The following is a 9,471-nucleotide window of genomic DNA, read 5'->3' on the forward strand; positions in this document are numbered from 1 at the left end:
TACGCCGCACAAGAACCCATTTACGAATAGATTTTAGCAAACCAGTAGCGACACAACCACAGAGAGTCCAAGGTAATCAGCCAGCTCACATGAATATGGAAGAGGGCATTCGTCTAGTTCCGACGACAACCAACGGAAATCCAATGGGCAAATATCGCAACTCCCCACTACTGCCAGCGCCAACCACACAAGAAACGCTGAACTCCAACCCCCAGCAAGCTAAAAGTCAACAACCAGAGGAACTTCATGACGACAGATTACACGACGACTTCCGAAGTAGGGAGGACAGACACTCACCGGAGCTCCAAGATACTGAGAACATCACCACAAACTTGACACCCAGACAAGTCCTAATCAGACGCACAACACCAGACCCGAGAAATTCTCCAAGACAACTTGACACTCACGCAAGACGAACAACAAGAAGCGGACGGCCAATCATTCCACCAAAACGCTTCTCATGACCTGAAGGGTCAACCATTCGACGACAATAGACAATAAGCAGCGCTTAGATAATAGCAAATGATCGTGTAATCTTTAATTTGTTTTTATGAAATTTTAAACAGTTATCATGTAAAAGCCAAATAATCATTAAGTTATAATCCTCAAATACATTGCGATCATAAAATCCTGATAAGCTCATTAGATAATTAACTGTTTACAAGGGAAAAAAACATGTAACGGAATCTTTTAACAATTTTAAAAATATATAGTTATAACTTGGTTAAGACTATCAAGAGAACGGAAAAGGAAAGATGTTATAAAGTGAACTGAACTGAACTAAATTAAGTGAACTAAACTTTGTACTCTTTGTTAAAAAACGATGTGATAGTCCGTTCTGGGAGGAAGCTTATATAAGGGTTAACGAGGTGCGATGTCGACACTCTTGAATCTAATCATGAATAAATAAAGTTACTATACCACGCAATAAGTTGTCGTTAATCACAAAACGTAACATCTACTTGTACATCCGAAGGGGATATAGCTCAGTGGAAGAGCGCTCGCTTCGCATGTGAGAAGTCCCGGGTTCAACCCCCGGTATCTCCATTTCGGGGTTTTAGTCTAAAAGTATTTAATTTAACGATGATCTCTACCTGTACATTCGTAGGGGATATAGCTCAGTGGAAGAGCGCTCGCTTCGCATGTGAGAAGTCCCGGGTTCAACCCCCGGTATCTCCATTTCGTCGGTTTTAGTCTAAAAGTATTTAATTTTACGATGATCTCTACTTGTACATCCGAAGGGGATATAGTTCAGTGGAAGAACGTTGGCTTTTTTTGTGAGAATTGCCGGGTTCGACCCCCAGTATCTCCATTTCGCGCCTTTTAGTCTAAAAGTATTTAATTTTGCGATGATCTCTACTTGTACATCCAAAGGGGATATAGCTCAGTGGAAGAGCGCTCGCTTTGCATGTGAGAAGTCCCGGGTTCAACCCCCGGTATCTCCATTTCGCGGTTTTAGTCTAAAAGTATTTAATTTTACGATGATCTCTACTTGTACATCCGAAGGGGATATAGTTCAGTGGAAGAACGTTGGCTTTTTTTGTGAGAATTGCCGGGTTCGACCCCCAGTATCTCCATTTCGCGCCTTTTAGTCTAAAAGTATTTAATTTGCGATGATCTCTACTTGTACATCCAAAGGGGATATAGCTCAGTGGAAGAGCGCTCGCTTTGCATGTGAGAAGTCCCGGGTTCAACCCCCGGTATCTCCATTTCGCGGTTTTAGTCTAAAAGTATTTAATTTAACGATGATCTCTACTTGTACATCCGATGGGGATATAGCTCAGTGGAAGGGCGCTCGCTTCGCATGTGAGAAGTACCGGGTTCGACCCCCGGTATCTCCATTTCGCGCTTTTTAGTCTAAAAGTATTTAATTTTGCGATGATCTCTACTTGTACATCCGAAGGGGATATAGCTCAGTGGAAGAGCGCTCGCTTCGCATGTGAGAAGTCCCGGGTTCAACCCCCGGTATCTCCATTTCGGAGTTTTAGTCTAAAGTATTTAATTTAACGATGATCTCTACCTGTACATTCGTAGGGGATATAGCTCAGTGGAAGAGCGCTCGCTTCGCATGTGAGAAGTCCCGGGTTCAACCCCCGGTATCTCCATTTCGTCGGTTTTAGTCTAAAAGTATTTAATTTTACGATGATCTCTACTTATATCCGAAGGGGATATAGCTCAGTGGAAGAGCGCTCGCTTTGCATGAGAGAAGTCCCGGGTTCGAACCCCGGTATCTTTATTTCGCGGTTTTAGTCTAAAAGTATTTAATTTTACGATGATCTCTACTAGTACATCCGAAGGGGATATAGCTCAGAGGAAGAGAGCTCGCTTCGCATGTGAAGTCCCGGGTTCAATCCCCGGTATCTCCATTTCGCGGTTTTAGTCTAAAAGTATTTAATTTTACGATGATCTCTACTTGTACATCCGAAGGGGATATAGCTCAGTGGAAGAGCGCTCGCTTTGCATGTGAGAAGTCCCGGGTTCAACCCCCGGTATCTCCATTTCGCGGTTTTAATCTAAAAGTATTTAATTTAACGATGATCTCTACTTGTACACTCGTCGGGGATATAGCTCAGTGGAAGAGCGCTCGCTTCGCATGTGAGAAGTCCCGGGTTCAACCCCCGGTTTCTCCATTTCGTCGGTTTTAGTCTAAAAGTATTTAATTTAACGATGATCTCTACTTGTACATCCGAAGGGGATATCGCTCAGTGGAAGAGCGCTCGCTTTGCATGTGAGAAGTCCCGGGTTCGACCCCCGGTATCACCATTTAGCGGTTTTAGTCTAAAAGTATTTAATTTTACGATGATCTCTACTAGTACATCCGAAGGGGATATAGCTCAGTGGAAGAACGTTGGCTTTTTATGTGAGAAGTGCCAGGTTCGACCCCCGGTATCTCCATTTCGCGCCTTTTAGTCTAAAAGTATTTAATTTTGCGATGATCTCTACTTGTACATCCAAAGGGGATATAGCTCAGTGGAAGAGCGCTCGCTTTGCATGTGAGAAGTCCCGGGTTCAACCCCCGGTATCTCCATTTCGCGGCTTTAGTCATAAAGTATTTAATTTAACGATGATCTCTACTTGTACATCCGAAGGGGATATAGCTCAGTGGAAGAGGGGTAGCTTCGCATGTGAGAAGTCCCGGGTTCAACCCCCGGTATCTCCATTTCGCGGCTTTAGTCAAAAAGTATTTAATTTAACGATGATCTCTATTTGTACATCCGAAGGGGATATAGCTCAGTGGAAGAGCGCTCGCTTTGCATGTGAGAAGTCCCGGGTTCGACCCCCGGTGTCTCCATTTCGCGGTTTTAGTCTAAAAGTATTTAATTTTACGATGATCTCTACTAGTACATCCGAAGGGGATAGAGCTCAGTGGAAGAACGTTGGCTTTTTATGTGAGAAGTGCCAGGTTCGACCCCCGGTATCTCCATTTCGCGCCTTTTAGTCTAAAAGTATTTAATTTTGCGATGATCTCTACTTGTACATCCAAAGGGGATATAGCTCAGTTGAAGAGCGCTCGCTTTGCATGTGAGAAGTCCCGGGTTCAACCCCCGGTATCTCCATTTCGCGGCTTTAGTCAAAAAGTGTCAATTTTACGATGATCTCTACTTGTACATCCGAAGGGGATATAGCTCAGTGGAAGAGCGCTCGCTTCGCATGTGAGAAGTACCGGGTTCGACCCCCGGTATCTCCATTTCGCGCTTTTTAGTCTAAAAGTATTTATTTTTGCGATGATCTCTACTTGTACATCCGAAGGGGATATAGCTCAGTGGAAGAGCTCTAGCTTCGCATGTGAGAAGTCCCGGGTTCAACCCCCGGTATCTCCATTTCGCGGCTTTAGTCAAAAAGTATTCAATTTTACGATGATCTCTACTTGCACATCCGAAGGGGATATAGCTCAGTGGAAGAGCGCTCGCTTTGCATGTGAGAAGTACGGGGTTCGACCCCAGGTATCTCCATTTCGCGGTTTTAGTCTAAAAGTATTTAATTTTACGATGATGTCTACTTACACAATCGTAGGGGATATAGCTCAGTGGAAGAGCGCTCGCTTCGCATGTGAGAAGTCCCGGGTTCGACCCCCGGTATCTCCATTTCGCGGTTTTAGTCTAAAAGTATTTAATTTTACGATGATCTCTACTAGTACATTTTAAGGGGATATAGCTCAGTGGAAGAACGTTCGCTTTTTATGTGAGAAGTGCCGGGTTCGACCCCCGGTATCTCCATTTCGCGCCTTTTAGTATAAAAGTATTTAATTTTGCGATGATCTCTACTTGTACATCCGAAGGGGATATAGCTCTTTGGAAGAGCGCTCGCTTCGCATGTGAGAAGTCCCGGGTTCGTACCCCGGTATCTCCATTTCGCGGTTTTAGTCTTAAAGTATTTATTTTTACGATGATCTCTACTAGTACATCCGAAGGGGATATAGCTCAGAGGAAGAGCGCTCGCTTCGCATGTGAAGTCCCGGGTTCAACCCCCGGTATCTCCATTTCGCGGCTTTAGTCAAAAAGTATTCAATTTTACGATGATCTCTACTAGTACATCCGAAGGGGATATAGCTCAGTTGAAGAGCGCTCGCTTTGCATGTGAGAAGTCCCGGGTTCAACCCCCTGTATCTCCATTTCGCGGCTTTAGTCAAAAAGTGTCAATTTTACGATGATCTCTACTTGTACATCCGAAGGGGATATAGCTCAGTGGAAGAGCGCTCGCTTCGCATGTGAGAAGTACCGGGTTCGACCCCCGGTATCTCCATTTCGCGCTTTTTAGTCTAAAAGTATTTAATTTTGCGATGATCTCTGCTTGCACATCCATAGGGGATATAGCTCAGTGGAAGAGGGGTAGCTTCGCATGTGAGAAGTCCCGGGTTCAACCCCCGGTATCTCCATTTCGCGGCTTTAGTCAAAAAGTATTTAATTTAACGATGATCTCTATTTGTACATCCGAAGGGGATATAGCTCAGTGGAAGAGCGCTCGCTTTGCATGTGAGAAGTCCCGGGTTCGATCCCCGGTGTCTCCATTTCGCGGTTTTAGTCTAAAAGTATTTAATTTTACGATGATCTCTACTAGTACATCCGAAGGGGATAGAGCTCAGTGGAAGAACGTTGGCTTTTTATGTGAGAAGTACGGGGTTCGACCCCAGGTATCTCCATTTCGCGGTTTTAGTCTAAAAGTATTTAATTTTACGATGATGTCTACTTACACAATCGTAGGGGATATAGCTCAGTGGAAGAGCGCTCGCTTCGCATGTGAGAAGTCCCGGTTTCGACCCCCGGTATCTCCATTTCGCGGTTTTAGTCTAAAAGTATTTAATTTTACGATGATCTCTACTAGTACATTTTAAGGGGATATAGCTCAGTGGAAGAACGTTCGCTTTTTATGTGAGAAGTGCCGGGTTCGACCCCCGGTATCTCCATTTCGCGCCTTTTAGTATAAAAGTATTTAATTTTGCGATGATCTCTACTTGTACATCCGAAGGGGATATAGCTCAGTGGAAGAGCGCTCGCTTTGCATGTGAGAAGTCCCGGGTTCAACCCCCGGTATCTCCATTGCGCGGCTTTAGTCAAAAAGTATTCAATTTTTCGATGATCTCTACTTGTACATCCGAAGGGGATATAGCTCAGTGGAAGAGCGCTCGCTTCGCATGTGAGAAGTCCCGGGTTCAACCCCCGGTATCTCCATTTCGCGGCTTTAGTCAAAAAGTATTCAATTTTACGATGATCTCTACTTGTACATCCGAAGGGGATATAGCTCAGTGGAAGAGCGCTCGCTTTGCATGTGAGAAGTACGGGGTTCGACCCCAGGTATCTCCATTTCGCGGTTTTAGTCTAAAAGTATTTAATTTTACGATGATGTCTACTTATACAATCGTAGGGGATATAGCTCAGTGGAAGAGCGCTCGCTTCGCATGTGAGAAGTCCCGGGTTCGACCCCCGGTATCTCCATTTCGCGGTTTTAGTCTAAAAGTATTTAATTTTACGATGATCTCTACAAGTACATTTTAAGGGGTTATAGCTCAGTGGAAGAACGTTCGCTTTTTATGTGAGAAGTGCCGGGTTCGACCCCCGTAATCTCCATTTCGCGCCTTTTAGTATAAAAGTATTTAATTTTGCGATGATCTCTACTTGTACATCCGAAGGGGATATAGCTCAGTGGAAGAGCGCTCGCTTTGCATGTGAGAAGTCCCGGGTTCAACCCCCGGTATCTCCATTTCGCGGCTTTAGTCAAAAAGTATTCAATTTTACGATGATCTCTACTTGTACATCCGAAGGGGATATAGCTCAGTGGAAGAGTGCTCGCTTCGCATGTGAGAAGTCCCGGGTTCAACCCCCGGTATCTCCATTTCGCGGCTTTAGTCAAAAAGTATTCAATTTTACGATGATCTCTACTTGTACACTCGTCGGGGATATAGCTCAGTGGAAGAGCGCTCGCTTCGCATGTGAGAAGTCCCGGGTTCAACCCCCGGTTTCTCCATTTCGTCGGTTTTAGTCTAAAAGTATTTAATTTAACGATGATCTCTACTTGTACATCCGAAGGGGATATAGCTCTGTGGAAGAGCGCTCGCTTTGCATGTGAGAAGTCCCGGGTTCGACCCCCGGTATCTCCATTTCGCGGTTTTAGTCTAAAAGTATTTAATTTTACGATGATCTCTACTAGTACATCCGAAGGGGATATAGCTCAGTGGAAGAACGTTGGCTTTTTATGTGAGAAGTGCCAGGTTCGACCCCAGGTATCTCCATTTCGCGCCTTTTAGTCTAAAAGTATTTAATTTTGCGATGATCTCTACTTGTACATCCAAAGGGGATATAGCTCAGTGGAAGAGGCTTCGCTTTGCATGTGAGAAGTCCCGGGTTCAACCCCCGGTATCTCCATTTCGCGGCTTTAGTCAAAAAGTGTCAATTTTACGATGATCTCTACTTGTACATCCGAAGGGGATATAGCTCAGTGGAAGAGCGCTCGCTTCGCATGTGAGAAGTACCGGGTTCGACCCCCGGTATCTCCATTTCGCGCTTTTTAGTCTAAAAGTATTTAATTTTGCGATGATCTCTACTTGTACATCCGAAGGGGATATAGCTCAGTGGAAGAGCTCTAGCTTCGCATGTGAGAAGTCCCGGGTTCAACCCCCGGTATCTCCATTTCGCGGCTTTAGTCAAAAAGTATTCAATTTTACGATGATCTCTACTTGCACATCCGAAGGGGATATAGCTCAGTGGAAGAGCGCTCGCTTTGCATGTGAGAAGTACGGCGTTCGACCCCAGGTATCTCCATTTCGCGGTTTTAGTCTAAAAGTATTTAATTTTACGATGATGTCAACTTACACAATCGTAGGGGATATAGCTCAGTGGAAGAGCGCTCGCTTCGCATGTGAGAAGTCCCGGGTTCGACCCCCGGTATCTCCATTTCGCGGTTTTAGTCTAAAAGTATTTAATTTTACGATGATCTCTACTAGTACATTTTAAGGGGATATAGCTCAGTGGAAGAACGTTCGCTTTTTATGTGAGAAGTGCCGGGTTCGACCCCCGGTATCTCCATTTCGCGCCTTTTAGTATAAAAGTATTTAATTTTGCGATGATCTCTACTTGTACATCCGAAGGGGATATAGCTCAGAGGAAGAGCGCTCGCTTCGCATGTGAAGTCCCGGGTTCAACCCCCGGTATCTCCATTTCGCGGCTTTAGTCAAAAAGTATTCAATTTTACGATGATCTCTACTTGTACACTCGTCGGGGATATAGCTCAGTGGAAGAGCGCTCGCTTCGCATGTGAGAAGTCCCGGGTTCAACCCCCGGTTTCTCCATTTCGTCGGTTTTAGTCTAAAAGTATTTAATTTAACGATGATCTCTACTTGTACATCCGAAAGGGGATATAGCTCAGTGGAAGAGCGCTCGCTTTGCATGTGAGAAGTCCCGGGTTCGACCCCCGGTATCTCCATTTCGCGGTTTTAGTCTAAAAGTATTTAATTTTACGATGATCTCTACTAGTACATCCGAAGGGGATATAGCTCAGTGGAAGAACGTTGGCTTTTTATGTGAGAAGTGCCAGGTTCGACCCCCGGTATCTCCATTTCGCGCCTTTTAGTCTAAAAGTATTTAATTTTGCGATGATCTCTACTTGTACATCCAAAGGGGATATAGCTCAGTGGAAGTGGCTTCGCTTTGCATGTGAGAAGTCCCGGGTTCAACCCCCGGTATCTCCATTTCGCGGCTTTAGTCAAAAAGTATTTAATTTAACGATGATCTCTACTTGTACATCCGAAGGGGATATAGCTCAGTGGAAGAGGGGTAGCTTCGCATGTGAGAAGTCCCGGGTTCAACCCCCGGTATCTCCATTTCGCGGCTTTAGTCAAAAAGTATTTAATTTAACGATGATCTCTATTTGTACATCCGAAGGGGATATAGCTCAGTGGAAGAGCGCTCGCTTTGCATGTGAGAAGTCCCGGGTTCGACCCCCGGTGTCTCCATTTCGCGGTTTTAGACTAAAAGTATTTAATTTTACGATGATCTCTACTAGTACATCCGAAGGGGATAGAGCTCAGTGGAAGAACGTTGGCTTTTTATGTGAGAAGTGCCAGGTTCGACCCCCGGTATCTCCATTTCGCGCCTTTTAGTCTAAAAGTATTTAATTTTGCGATGATCTCTACTTGTACATCCAAAGGGGATATAGCTCAGTGGAAGAGCGCTCGCTTTGCATGTGAGAAGTCCCGGGTTCAACCCCCGGTATCTCCATTTCGCGGTTTTAGTCTAAAAGTATTTAATTTAACGATGATCTCTACTTGTGCGCTCGTAGGGGATATAGCTCAGTGGAAGAGCGCTCGCTTTGCATGTGAGAAGTCCCGGGTTCGACCCCCGGTGTCTCCATTTCGCGGTTTTAGTCTAAAAGTATTTAATTTTACGATGATCTCTACTAGTACATCCGAAGGGGATAGAGCTCAGTGGAAGAACGTTGGCTTTTTATGTGAGAAGTGCCAGGTTCGACCCCCGGTATCTCCATTTCGCGCCTTTTAGTCTAAAAGTATTTAATTTTGCGATGATCTCTACTTGTACATCCAAAGGGGATATAGCTCAGTGGAAGAGCGCTCGCTTTGCATGTGAGAAGTCCCGGGTTCAACCCCCGGTATCTCCATTTCGCGGCTTTAGTCAAAAAGTGTCAATTTTACGATGATCTCTACTTGTACATCCGAAGGGGATATAGCTCAGTGGAAGAGCGCTCGCTTCGCATGTGAGAAGTACCGGGTTCGACCCCCGGTATCTCCATTTCGCGCTTTTTAGTCTAAAAGTATTTATTTTTGCGATGATCTCTACTTGTACATCCGAAGGGGATATAGCTCAGTGGAAGAGCTCTAGCTTCGCATGTGAGAAGTCCCGGGTTCAACCCCCGGTATCTCCATTTCGCGGCTTTAGTCAAAAAGTTTTCAATTTTACGATGATCTCTACTTGCACATCCGAAGGGGATATAGCTCAGTGGAAGAGCGCTCGCTTTGCATGT

General features: G+C 44.9%; 40 non-coding genes across 40 annotated transcripts; all 40 read left to right on the forward strand.

Annotated features, from left to right (window-relative positions):
- The first annotated feature begins 975 nt into the window (after nt 1-975).
- On the forward strand, nt 976-1,047 carry TRNAA-CGC (transfer RNA alanine (anticodon CGC)). The gene has a single exon. It is a non-coding gene; the product is annotated as a tRNA-Ala (tRNA).
- A 60-nt stretch (nt 1,048-1,107) lies between these two features.
- TRNAA-CGC (transfer RNA alanine (anticodon CGC)) lies at nt 1,108-1,179 on the forward strand. Its single transcript has one exon. It is a non-coding gene; the product is annotated as a tRNA-Ala (tRNA).
- Nucleotides 1,180-1,373: 194 nt separating this feature from the next.
- On the forward strand, nt 1,374-1,445 carry TRNAA-UGC (transfer RNA alanine (anticodon UGC)). Its single transcript has one exon. It is a non-coding gene; the product is annotated as a tRNA-Ala (tRNA).
- A 192-nt stretch (nt 1,446-1,637) lies between these two features.
- Nucleotides 1,638-1,709, forward strand: TRNAA-UGC (transfer RNA alanine (anticodon UGC)). The gene has a single exon. It is a non-coding gene; the product is annotated as a tRNA-Ala (tRNA).
- A 60-nt stretch (nt 1,710-1,769) lies between these two features.
- Nucleotides 1,770-1,841, forward strand: TRNAA-CGC (transfer RNA alanine (anticodon CGC)). Its single transcript has one exon. It is a non-coding gene; the product is annotated as a tRNA-Ala (tRNA).
- Nucleotides 1,842-1,902: 61 nt separating this feature from the next.
- Nucleotides 1,903-1,974, forward strand: TRNAA-CGC (transfer RNA alanine (anticodon CGC)). The gene has a single exon. It is a non-coding gene; the product is annotated as a tRNA-Ala (tRNA).
- A 59-nt stretch (nt 1,975-2,033) lies between these two features.
- TRNAA-CGC (transfer RNA alanine (anticodon CGC)) lies at nt 2,034-2,105 on the forward strand. Its single transcript has one exon. It is a non-coding gene; the product is annotated as a tRNA-Ala (tRNA).
- Nucleotides 2,106-2,164: 59 nt separating this feature from the next.
- TRNAA-UGC (transfer RNA alanine (anticodon UGC)) lies at nt 2,165-2,236 on the forward strand. The gene has a single exon. It is a non-coding gene; the product is annotated as a tRNA-Ala (tRNA).
- A 190-nt stretch (nt 2,237-2,426) lies between these two features.
- TRNAA-UGC (transfer RNA alanine (anticodon UGC)) lies at nt 2,427-2,498 on the forward strand. Its single transcript has one exon. It is a non-coding gene; the product is annotated as a tRNA-Ala (tRNA).
- Nucleotides 2,499-2,558: 60 nt separating this feature from the next.
- Nucleotides 2,559-2,630, forward strand: TRNAA-CGC (transfer RNA alanine (anticodon CGC)). Its single transcript has one exon. It is a non-coding gene; the product is annotated as a tRNA-Ala (tRNA).
- A 61-nt stretch (nt 2,631-2,691) lies between these two features.
- TRNAA-UGC (transfer RNA alanine (anticodon UGC)) lies at nt 2,692-2,763 on the forward strand. Its single transcript has one exon. It is a non-coding gene; the product is annotated as a tRNA-Ala (tRNA).
- Nucleotides 2,764-2,956: 193 nt separating this feature from the next.
- On the forward strand, nt 2,957-3,028 carry TRNAA-UGC (transfer RNA alanine (anticodon UGC)). Its single transcript has one exon. It is a non-coding gene; the product is annotated as a tRNA-Ala (tRNA).
- A 192-nt stretch (nt 3,029-3,220) lies between these two features.
- On the forward strand, nt 3,221-3,292 carry TRNAA-UGC (transfer RNA alanine (anticodon UGC)). Its single transcript has one exon. It is a non-coding gene; the product is annotated as a tRNA-Ala (tRNA).
- A 193-nt stretch (nt 3,293-3,485) lies between these two features.
- On the forward strand, nt 3,486-3,557 carry TRNAA-UGC (transfer RNA alanine (anticodon UGC)). The gene has a single exon. It is a non-coding gene; the product is annotated as a tRNA-Ala (tRNA).
- Nucleotides 3,558-3,616: 59 nt separating this feature from the next.
- TRNAA-CGC (transfer RNA alanine (anticodon CGC)) lies at nt 3,617-3,688 on the forward strand. Its single transcript has one exon. It is a non-coding gene; the product is annotated as a tRNA-Ala (tRNA).
- Nucleotides 3,689-3,749: 61 nt separating this feature from the next.
- TRNAA-CGC (transfer RNA alanine (anticodon CGC)) lies at nt 3,750-3,821 on the forward strand. The gene has a single exon. It is a non-coding gene; the product is annotated as a tRNA-Ala (tRNA).
- Nucleotides 3,822-4,013: 192 nt separating this feature from the next.
- On the forward strand, nt 4,014-4,085 carry TRNAA-CGC (transfer RNA alanine (anticodon CGC)). Its single transcript has one exon. It is a non-coding gene; the product is annotated as a tRNA-Ala (tRNA).
- A 325-nt stretch (nt 4,086-4,410) lies between these two features.
- TRNAA-CGC (transfer RNA alanine (anticodon CGC)) lies at nt 4,411-4,480 on the forward strand. The gene has a single exon. It is a non-coding gene; the product is annotated as a tRNA-Ala (tRNA).
- A 191-nt stretch (nt 4,481-4,671) lies between these two features.
- Nucleotides 4,672-4,743, forward strand: TRNAA-CGC (transfer RNA alanine (anticodon CGC)). Its single transcript has one exon. It is a non-coding gene; the product is annotated as a tRNA-Ala (tRNA).
- Nucleotides 4,744-4,936: 193 nt separating this feature from the next.
- TRNAA-UGC (transfer RNA alanine (anticodon UGC)) lies at nt 4,937-5,008 on the forward strand. The gene has a single exon. It is a non-coding gene; the product is annotated as a tRNA-Ala (tRNA).
- A 192-nt stretch (nt 5,009-5,200) lies between these two features.
- TRNAA-CGC (transfer RNA alanine (anticodon CGC)) lies at nt 5,201-5,272 on the forward strand. The gene has a single exon. It is a non-coding gene; the product is annotated as a tRNA-Ala (tRNA).
- Nucleotides 5,273-5,465: 193 nt separating this feature from the next.
- On the forward strand, nt 5,466-5,537 carry TRNAA-UGC (transfer RNA alanine (anticodon UGC)). Its single transcript has one exon. It is a non-coding gene; the product is annotated as a tRNA-Ala (tRNA).
- A 60-nt stretch (nt 5,538-5,597) lies between these two features.
- Nucleotides 5,598-5,669, forward strand: TRNAA-CGC (transfer RNA alanine (anticodon CGC)). Its single transcript has one exon. It is a non-coding gene; the product is annotated as a tRNA-Ala (tRNA).
- A 192-nt stretch (nt 5,670-5,861) lies between these two features.
- TRNAA-CGC (transfer RNA alanine (anticodon CGC)) lies at nt 5,862-5,933 on the forward strand. The gene has a single exon. It is a non-coding gene; the product is annotated as a tRNA-Ala (tRNA).
- A 193-nt stretch (nt 5,934-6,126) lies between these two features.
- On the forward strand, nt 6,127-6,198 carry TRNAA-UGC (transfer RNA alanine (anticodon UGC)). The gene has a single exon. It is a non-coding gene; the product is annotated as a tRNA-Ala (tRNA).
- A 60-nt stretch (nt 6,199-6,258) lies between these two features.
- Nucleotides 6,259-6,330, forward strand: TRNAA-CGC (transfer RNA alanine (anticodon CGC)). Its single transcript has one exon. It is a non-coding gene; the product is annotated as a tRNA-Ala (tRNA).
- Nucleotides 6,331-6,390: 60 nt separating this feature from the next.
- Nucleotides 6,391-6,462, forward strand: TRNAA-CGC (transfer RNA alanine (anticodon CGC)). Its single transcript has one exon. It is a non-coding gene; the product is annotated as a tRNA-Ala (tRNA).
- A 61-nt stretch (nt 6,463-6,523) lies between these two features.
- Nucleotides 6,524-6,595, forward strand: TRNAA-UGC (transfer RNA alanine (anticodon UGC)). Its single transcript has one exon. It is a non-coding gene; the product is annotated as a tRNA-Ala (tRNA).
- A 324-nt stretch (nt 6,596-6,919) lies between these two features.
- Nucleotides 6,920-6,991, forward strand: TRNAA-CGC (transfer RNA alanine (anticodon CGC)). The gene has a single exon. It is a non-coding gene; the product is annotated as a tRNA-Ala (tRNA).
- Nucleotides 6,992-7,052: 61 nt separating this feature from the next.
- TRNAA-CGC (transfer RNA alanine (anticodon CGC)) lies at nt 7,053-7,124 on the forward strand. The gene has a single exon. It is a non-coding gene; the product is annotated as a tRNA-Ala (tRNA).
- Nucleotides 7,125-7,316: 192 nt separating this feature from the next.
- Nucleotides 7,317-7,388, forward strand: TRNAA-CGC (transfer RNA alanine (anticodon CGC)). The gene has a single exon. It is a non-coding gene; the product is annotated as a tRNA-Ala (tRNA).
- A 193-nt stretch (nt 7,389-7,581) lies between these two features.
- TRNAA-CGC (transfer RNA alanine (anticodon CGC)) lies at nt 7,582-7,651 on the forward strand. Its single transcript has one exon. It is a non-coding gene; the product is annotated as a tRNA-Ala (tRNA).
- Nucleotides 7,652-7,711: 60 nt separating this feature from the next.
- On the forward strand, nt 7,712-7,783 carry TRNAA-CGC (transfer RNA alanine (anticodon CGC)). Its single transcript has one exon. It is a non-coding gene; the product is annotated as a tRNA-Ala (tRNA).
- Nucleotides 7,784-7,845: 62 nt separating this feature from the next.
- Nucleotides 7,846-7,917, forward strand: TRNAA-UGC (transfer RNA alanine (anticodon UGC)). The gene has a single exon. It is a non-coding gene; the product is annotated as a tRNA-Ala (tRNA).
- Nucleotides 7,918-8,374: 457 nt separating this feature from the next.
- On the forward strand, nt 8,375-8,446 carry TRNAA-UGC (transfer RNA alanine (anticodon UGC)). Its single transcript has one exon. It is a non-coding gene; the product is annotated as a tRNA-Ala (tRNA).
- A 193-nt stretch (nt 8,447-8,639) lies between these two features.
- TRNAA-UGC (transfer RNA alanine (anticodon UGC)) lies at nt 8,640-8,711 on the forward strand. The gene has a single exon. It is a non-coding gene; the product is annotated as a tRNA-Ala (tRNA).
- Nucleotides 8,712-8,771: 60 nt separating this feature from the next.
- TRNAA-UGC (transfer RNA alanine (anticodon UGC)) lies at nt 8,772-8,843 on the forward strand. The gene has a single exon. It is a non-coding gene; the product is annotated as a tRNA-Ala (tRNA).
- A 193-nt stretch (nt 8,844-9,036) lies between these two features.
- On the forward strand, nt 9,037-9,108 carry TRNAA-UGC (transfer RNA alanine (anticodon UGC)). The gene has a single exon. It is a non-coding gene; the product is annotated as a tRNA-Ala (tRNA).
- A 59-nt stretch (nt 9,109-9,167) lies between these two features.
- On the forward strand, nt 9,168-9,239 carry TRNAA-CGC (transfer RNA alanine (anticodon CGC)). The gene has a single exon. It is a non-coding gene; the product is annotated as a tRNA-Ala (tRNA).
- A 61-nt stretch (nt 9,240-9,300) lies between these two features.
- On the forward strand, nt 9,301-9,372 carry TRNAA-CGC (transfer RNA alanine (anticodon CGC)). The gene has a single exon. It is a non-coding gene; the product is annotated as a tRNA-Ala (tRNA).
- Nucleotides 9,373-9,471: the final 99 nt, after the last annotated feature.

This window comes from Phalangium opilio, unplaced genomic scaffold (genome assembly GCF_054372755.1).
Source record: "Phalangium opilio isolate 3A_F unplaced genomic scaffold, DU_Popi_V2 ptg000031l_1, whole genome shotgun sequence".
Classification (NCBI taxonomy): domain Eukaryota; kingdom Metazoa; phylum Arthropoda; class Arachnida; order Opiliones; family Phalangiidae; genus Phalangium; species Phalangium opilio.